Below are 8,572 nucleotides of genomic sequence, written 5' to 3'. Positions count from 1 at the left end.
CACACACACACACACACACACACACACACACACACACATAAATAAATAATTTTCAGATTATTTTTCTCGCTTTCTTGTTAGATTCAGGTATTCTAATTGCATTCATCCCTAAACTCAACTGTGATCACTTCACTGTAGCTTGATCTTTTTTTATGCATTGCTACAGGGTCTTACTATGCAGCTCAGAGTCATAGTGACCCTCCTGTTTTCAGCCTCCAGAGTGCTGGGATTGCAGGGGTGCGCTACCATGCCCAGACTTGGTTGCCGGCTGAGGGAGTCCAGGAGTGGGGCCATATATGGTAGATCAACGACGTGTAACCTCAAAATCCAAGTGCTCTAGACTTCCCCACATTATATTAGGATAGAGAGAAAAATAATGAATTTAGCCCTGGAACAAGACCATGAAGTTATCTGTACAATGTGAATGCAATTGCAAATATTTGTCCATACTGATGGATATGGGAAAATGCATTTGACCATCAAATGACATATATTAGTAGCCAAAATTAATTATTGTACTTGGTTAGAATGAAAAGCTGAACAACGATATATACTAAAATGCAGTAACATTAATGTGTATTATAATACAGGTATGCACTAATGGGGAATTTCTCTGGCTATGAGCTAAATTAAATATAATAGATTGACACTATCAACTCAGAAGATGCGTAATTCAGTGTCTGTACCATACTGTTTGGCATAGAAAGCAGAAGACCTGAATTGTTAAACAGGAAGGTCACCTGAATAATATAGAGATATGCAGTTTTAGGACAAGAAGCAGGGAATGATAGAGCACAGTGTACCCCAGGAACTAGAAGAGATGAGAACAAACCATGTCTGAGTCACTTTTAACAGTGCCGAGACACAATCTTGATCCCCAAAACTTGGAGAGATATATATTTGTCTCATCGTTTGTCATATTTCAGTACATACTCAGCTAGCTCCCGTGGCCGAGCAGCTCTGAAAAAGAGGTTCTCTCATAGACTGGCAGTCAGGAAGCAAGAGTGGCAGGAAGAACAAGAGACACAGGTTTCCCGCCCATGACTGCTGTGACCTCAGCCCCTCCAACCTAACTTCACCTCTCTATTCATGTATAGCTATAAATTCATCAGTGAATTGGTGCACCAATGAACACCACATCCCTGTGACTTACTCACCCCTAAATCCCCACCTATGAATGCATGAGGCCTTGGTGAGAATCAAGATATAAACCATAATATTCCATAGTCTTAATCATGCTGGATTTCTAGTCTGTTGTGCTCAGTCTTTCTCTGAAAGCCTTATTAACACAGATGAGAAGGGATAGGCTATAGAGAAGATTCAGCTCCTCGACAAAGCTGAGACTCTTCTACCTCAGGTCTCCAGGGTGGCCACCAGACAGGTGGAAGCAGAAGAGCGATGGAAGAAAGTGGATGGAAGAAAGTGGTTACAACTTACAATCTTGGCAAGCAACATGGGCAAAGTGGTTGTCAAAGCAGTTTGGTCAGAGCCAAAACATATGGGAGATTGGCTGTGTCACTGGGTTGACTCAGAAGCAGGAAGGAGCTGGTGAAAGTCTGTGACTTCCTGTTTATGAAGAGTGTGTCCTGGGGAAAGCAGGTGGATATGCTGACAGAGGAAGTCACTCAGGTTAAAATAGTGCACTTCCGACTGCATTATCATAAGACACTGACTCATCATGATGGAGGGTCCTTTTTCCATGTCTAGGCTGGTTCTTTCTTTAGTAAAACTAGAGACCTCTAAGTTGTGTGCTATGACAGTTGTTACACGGACTCTTGATCCTAGCAAAAAGTGTCTGTAAAAACTCAATTTAATTCTGTCATTCGAACAGAAACAAGAAAAGGAAGAACAGAAAATGCTTAGTGCCTTTGCCCATTATGCAACTCCTGTGAGAAAAAATTTCCTGCCTTAACAAATGCTAATAGTCAAAACATCTAAGCACTAACTTCAATAAACTTACTTTTAAGGTTCTAATGAAACGTTTATGAGCAAATGTCACATGCCTCAGCCTAGCTTTCTGTCACACCTCTTCCTTTTCCATTGTAGTTTGACTCAGATTGACTCTTCCTCTCCCTTAAGGCAGGGGATCAACCTGACCTATTTTCTTTAATTGCCATTTGGATTTGAGGGGATTTTCCATCTTGAAAGCATAATTTTTCTAACAAAGTATATTTCAGTAAAATGTGCTTTGAAAATTAAACTATTGAGGTGAACTAGCTATATAGTGACTTTTGCTAAAGGCACCCTAATAATAAATCTAGCAAAAGTTTTGAAAAGGATTTTCATCATTTATCACTAGCTACAGTTTCTGTAAAGCTAATTAAGAACTTTCTCATTGTCACAGAGGTAATTGTTTTAATCAAGACTCTGATAACTCTTAAAAATATTAAGGTAGTGTGTGTTTTTATATACAGTATCAATTTACAACTTGATTCAGCTATAAACTTCATGATTTCAAATTAAAAATTCATTCATCAAATGTCAAATTAGAAGCATCTACACCCAATATTTTAGATTAAATCATAAATCTCTCTCTCTCTCTCTCTCTCTCTCTCTCTCTCTCTCTCTCTCTCTCTCTCTCTTTTTGGTGGAAATGGAGATTGAACTCAGACCCTTGTGCTTGCCAGGCAAGCACTTATTCTACTGAGCCATCTCCCCAGCCGCCAAAACATAAATATTTCAGGTAGTTTTAAAAAGCACAATGAACAACATTTATAGGACATGAAATTAGATGCTCTCTATGATCGCCATAGGCCCATCACCTGTTAGAGCATGTGCTTCTTTTCTTCCTTCTACTAAATCATTGCTGTTGCACAGTGAAAATACAGACATGTAAACACTGAGGAAGAGAAAGGACAACCTCTCACTGCTGGAGTTGGAGACTGGATTAATGTTTAATATTCTCCAAGCCCCCTTTTATACCAGAGCCTTCCACGCCATTACAAGTTTTTAAAACTGTCTAGTGTTTCTTCTAATTAGGCTGTCCCTTCTTCAGATACTAAACTCAGTAAAAAAAAAAAAAAAAAAAAAAACCTTTGATGGTACTATGAAGATGACATTGATTTCCATAACATGGCTTTCAGTCTTAAGATCATTTTTTTGGACTGTTCTTTCTTAAACTGAGCTGAATTTATTTCATACCCAGTGACACCTCTGTCTTCTACCACTTCTCCTGCACTTTAAAGCACTCTTTCCTTTAAGATGTTTGTATCAAGGATGTGCTCTATGCAAGGGACTGCACAAAGAGCGACTCAGAGAGGACAGAGTGTGCTGCACAACATCTTTACAAATATTTCAGGACGCACATCTATTGCTATGCCAGAGTTCCAAGTTGCATGTCAGTTATTTTCTACTGATTTTGTCCTTTAAATATCTTCAGAGTCTATATATTTATTTTCCTTTTCACTGCCGCTTTTAGTCTAGGCTTTCTTATTGTCCCTAAAAATACCCAAAGTTCATGCTAGTGATCCTTTTAATGATCGTACTAATCCCTGTAGTGGGCAGAATGGGTACATTTGTACCTGGCTAATATCTGCTACATGTATTTGTATTGCAGTATAATTATAATTTATGAACTTTGCAAACCCTTGGTACAAATATCTTGCTTTATGTGACTCTTGCATTCATTACCAATATAAATTTTCATTGCTTTTCCTTCTGGAGAACATGGCTATGAAAGATTCCAAGCTATATTCCTTTATGAGCAGCATGTTTTGTGCTCAGATCATTTTAAAAGGCTTCCATCTTTCCAATTAAAAATCCTTTCTTCTAGACAATAAAAATATTAGATCTCACTTTTGATATAACCACAATCTTATTTAAAAATCTCTGCACAAATAATTTACATTTAATCTAACTTGATATTATTGAATATAATTTCATCATCCTAGATGTTTTCCTAATCCTTTCTATAGATGTTATAGAAAATATTGCTTGAGATTCATTTTGTTTCCAATATTTGATTATCAGTTTCATTCATTTGATATATTGTATTGATTTCTTTGTAATTATGCTACATAACTGTAATTGACCAACATATATATTAAATAATATACTAGTTTGTGTATAATGCAAAGACATTATAAAATATTATTCCAAACTTACCGTCCTAGTTTAATTTTTAAAATACCGTTTTCCACAATTTTAATGTCTACTACAAAATCAAAAAACATTGCTAGTATTTTTGCTTTAGAAAGTTAACTATTCTATATAGAAAATAAATATATTGAATTGCATTTTTATTTATATACACTGAGCCATTTCCAAGTACTTACTTGTAAAGAATCAAGTTTCTGGTAGGAATTAATTTTTTTCTTTTTCTTTCTTTCTTCTTTTTTTTTTTTTTTTTTTCTTTTTTGGTGGAACCAAGCATTGAACTCAGGCCCTCGTGCTTTCCAGGCAAGCGTTTATTCAACTCAGCTATCTCCCTGGCCCCAGAATTAAATTTTTGAATGAACAAGCTTTTGTAAAAAGTTAATTAAAAATTTAATAATCAAGATCTATTTGAAAGAATATTACTTTTAAACATAAGATATTTTACTGTCACATGCATAAGTTGTTTTAGCTGTGTTCAGATCAGGACTGGAGGTTTTGATTGTTCTTGTTGTCATTTGTTTCCTCGTCTGCTTATACACTGGAGTCTTAAACATGTAATCTTCAATGTGTTCGTTCTTGCTTGTATTCTAAGAAGAATTATGTTACATCTTATATTCATTTTATTTTGTATGAGGTCTTTCCCATTCTTACTTTCTTTGTACTATTATCTCTTATCATCTACCAATGAGACAAGATGGTTTTCTCTTTCTCTACTTTCTAATTCTTTTCCTCTAAATCCTCTTTGGCTTTATCTGTGTCTTCTGGATTTATGGTTAAACATCTTAGTAATTGTGGAATTTTTATAGCTATCTTCTTACTAAATATATGAGGACTATTTTCTATCTTTTCCACTATAGATTTTATTATGCCATTTGAAATTTTAAATAGTTTTGTTGTGTACTTTTTTTTAAAAAAAAAAAAAAAGTACTTTTCTTTTCCTACTTAAGTTTGGCAAATTATATTAGCTATATTAAGTTTATTCACAAGCTTGCCAAAATCATTCTTCATTTTAATTATTGTATTTTGTTTCTAGTATTTCCATTTGATCTTCTTTTTACAGTTTTCATCCTACTGCCGAAGCTTCCCATCTGTGCATCAATCCCAGCCAAATGTTCCACCACATCATTTAACATTTCAATTGTGGCTATTTAAAATTCTCTAGCAGATGATTCTATGCTGCCATCATCTTTGGTTCTGTGTCATTTTTTGGTTTTATACTTTACAGTTGTTTTATAATACCTTGTGTTCTTGTGTGTATTGTATGTATTTTCCCAATGCTAGATATTTTTGGAGATATTTGATACAGAAAAAAGCTATAATTATGGTTTTTAATGTTCCTCACTCCCTTCTAGATCCCTAGTGCAGGGGGTTGACTTACACTAGTCAGTAGTAGGTTGGTGATTTTTTGTTTGTTTATTTGTTTGTTTGTTTGTTTTTAGGTATAGTTAAAATGGTTGTGATCCTGGTCTCCAAATCCTCTACAGTTCTTATGATAAAGATGTAGGCTGCATTACTAGAATTTTCCTTCAGTGTTCTTATTCTAACTTATACTTAATTTTTTTAATTGAACACATGCCTAGATCTTGTACTCTAAGTACCTACTTGGAATTTTTATGTGCATCTCTTTTTGAGAAGGGCTTTCTTTATATTTGCTGATGTTTTCCCAGTCAGAATGGTTTAATAGGTGAGAACTGGCCTGTTGGAAAAATGCATCCTCAAGGAGGAAGGCTCCTTTCTAGCCAAGGGAAAGCGAGGCATCTACACTCTAAATGTGCAGGACAGCTACGGGTGTCCTGACCACCTGTGCTAAGCTGAAGAAAGTGATATAAATGCTTGCAAATTGCCACAATCTCAGGACAGAAATATTTGACATTATTTTCTCAAATATATTTAAACCAAAACTTAAAGTTCTTCTACTTTTTCTTCAGTTTCATCATTTGTCCTTAGAGGAATTTGTCAAGGTTGTTTGCACTTCTCTTTGTGGCTCCTGCTAACATCTTCCAAATGCATGACAGGAGGGGGCTTCATCTTGTCTTTCATCTGTTCCTCAAACCTTCTTCTCCTTTATGAAATGTCTCTGTCAAGAGCCAAAATGAAGGTCAGAAAGAACTTTCATGGAACGTACTGTTCTCAAGGTAAAGGACATCTAGTCTTTAGCAAGAAATTAGCAATTGAAACTGAAGTTTGTTTTGACTTCTGCTTTGGTGTTTGTTCTACTCATTTATAAGATTTTTAAAATTATTATTATCATTTTTTTCTGTATTTAGGACAGGATCTAAGGGGTTTACAGGGGTCTGACTACATAGATCAGACTTGTAGTGATTCTCCTGTTCTCAGCCTCCCAAGCACTGGGATTACAGGCACGATCTGCCATGCCCAGTCTTAATCACCTGCTCAGTGCACCCTGCGGGCAGGGCTGGCACGGCACAGCACACCAGGGATCAAACCCCAGCCTCTGTGCTCTGCCTAAGCAGGTGCTTAGGTCTGCTGAGCTATCAGGCCAGCCTAATTTTTTATTGTTTTAAAGAGAAAACATAAAAATAAAAATAGAACAAACATTTAAAACAGGCTAATAGTAGAGTAATAATAATTAATATATCCCATATTATTATCTTCATATTAATTACTCGGAGTGAGACATATGCATGAAAACTTGTCCAAACAATATTAGCACAAACCTTTCTTTTCAATGAACTCAGACAAATAGTTGTATGACTATATTCACCATATATATATTTTTTCAAAATATACATATTCTTTTCTCTTTCTTCCTTTTTTTTTCTCCCCATTAATTTTTCTCTTCTTTTGAAAAGCTTCTTCCCAAATGATAATATCCATAGTACATTTTGAATCTTACTTACTCTTTCAGCTTTTCACACTAGTGAGGCGATACAGCATCCACACATGTGGGTCTGATTTATTTCACTTTTGAGTGTAGTCTAACATGGCATCCATTTACCTATGAAGTCTCCAGATGATCCTTCTTTGTGGCAGAGTAGTGCTCCATTGTATATAAAAAAGAAGAACTCCACATTTTAGTATCTACTCCTTGGTTACTGGGCATTTGGGTTGTTTCCATTATTTAACTATTACAAATCGTGCTGCTATAAACATGGTGTACGTGTATTACAACATAATATTGTCTTTCTCTGACTCTTTATCACTACACAGAAGTCTTTGAGTTTATTACTTTCCATGTATTTTTTATATATTTTTGGCTATTTTTACTTTGATCTGTGACACGCCTATACAGGTTTAAAATGTCTTTTTTTTTTTTTTTTAAGGATACCGGTGTTTGTCATTGTTTTGGCCGCCATGCTACTCTTTCCAGTTTTTTACTTCATTGCCAATGTATGAAATCCTGATTTACATGGTAAATTTGAATATTTAGATTGATAATATTGTTTCATTCATGTTCTCATCACTGAGATACAACCCTCAACACCCGCAGAGAAAGAGGAACATGATCTCTTTCTGCTGCAATTCAGAAGTCTGGCTCTCTCTCCAAGACAGGAAGATCTGGAGGAAGTACATGGGCAGAGGAGAGTGGCGCACAGTGGCAGCTAGGAAGCAGGCTGGCTGGGGCCTGGAACTATCAAGGTCCCAAAGGGGTGCCCTTCGCCTGTGTCCACGCCCACCCACCAACAGCGCAGTTGCCAGCTAAACTCTGAGCATGGTGGATTCCTCTGCTCCCAGTACAGTGCCCAAACACACACCCCTCTTAGTGATCCATCTCTGAAAACTTGACGATCAGCCTTCTTATCTGCACACTTGATGACTTTCAGGTACATCCTACGCTGACACCTTTATACTCCATTATTTGCATTACTCTCATGTGAGTCATTTTATTGAAATAACATCCTAGACAAACTGTTAATCAATCTAAGAATTATTTCCTGCTTATTATTCCTTAATTCCATGATAACCATAAACAGATAATCTATAGTCCAAAAGCAACTCAGTGTTTAATGTTCGTTTGTCTTGCCTAACATCTTTACTCTCATTTTCCATGATACATTCTTTAGCATTCTAATTATATCAGTGACCCAGACAAGAGGATTACTGAACCACATTTATTCTAATAAAACTAGAATAATTGTATACATTTTAAATCCCCCTAATAAAGTTTGAGGCAGTCTACGCTGATGCTTTCAAGTATCAATACTGAAAGGCTTTCTGACAACTCAAGGTATTGATTCTGCCACTAAAGCTTTACAAAGTCCTATGGATTTCCTCCCGTCGAAGCTACTTCTGAGAAAATCTTTTCAGTTTATTCACCATCCCTCTGCTCTCTCTTTCTGTCTCTGTCTCTGTCTCTCTGTCTGTTTCTCTATCAGTCTCTATTTGTCTGCCTTTCTGTCTCTGTCTCTCTCTGTCTGTCTGTCTTTCTCTCTCTTTCCCTCTCCCCATGTCCCTTTCCCCCTCTTCCCTTCCTCCTTTCCCTCTGTACCTTTCTCCCTCTCCTCTCTCTCTCTCT

The sequence above is a fragment of the Octodon degus genome, unplaced genomic scaffold (assembly GCF_000260255.1).
Source record: "Octodon degus isolate 3935 unplaced genomic scaffold, OctDeg1.0 scaffold00013, whole genome shotgun sequence".
NCBI classification, from domain to species: Eukaryota; Metazoa; Chordata; class Mammalia; order Rodentia; family Octodontidae; genus Octodon; species Octodon degus.
The sequence above is the reverse complement of the archived record's forward strand: the minus strand, read 5'-3'. Positions refer to the sequence as shown.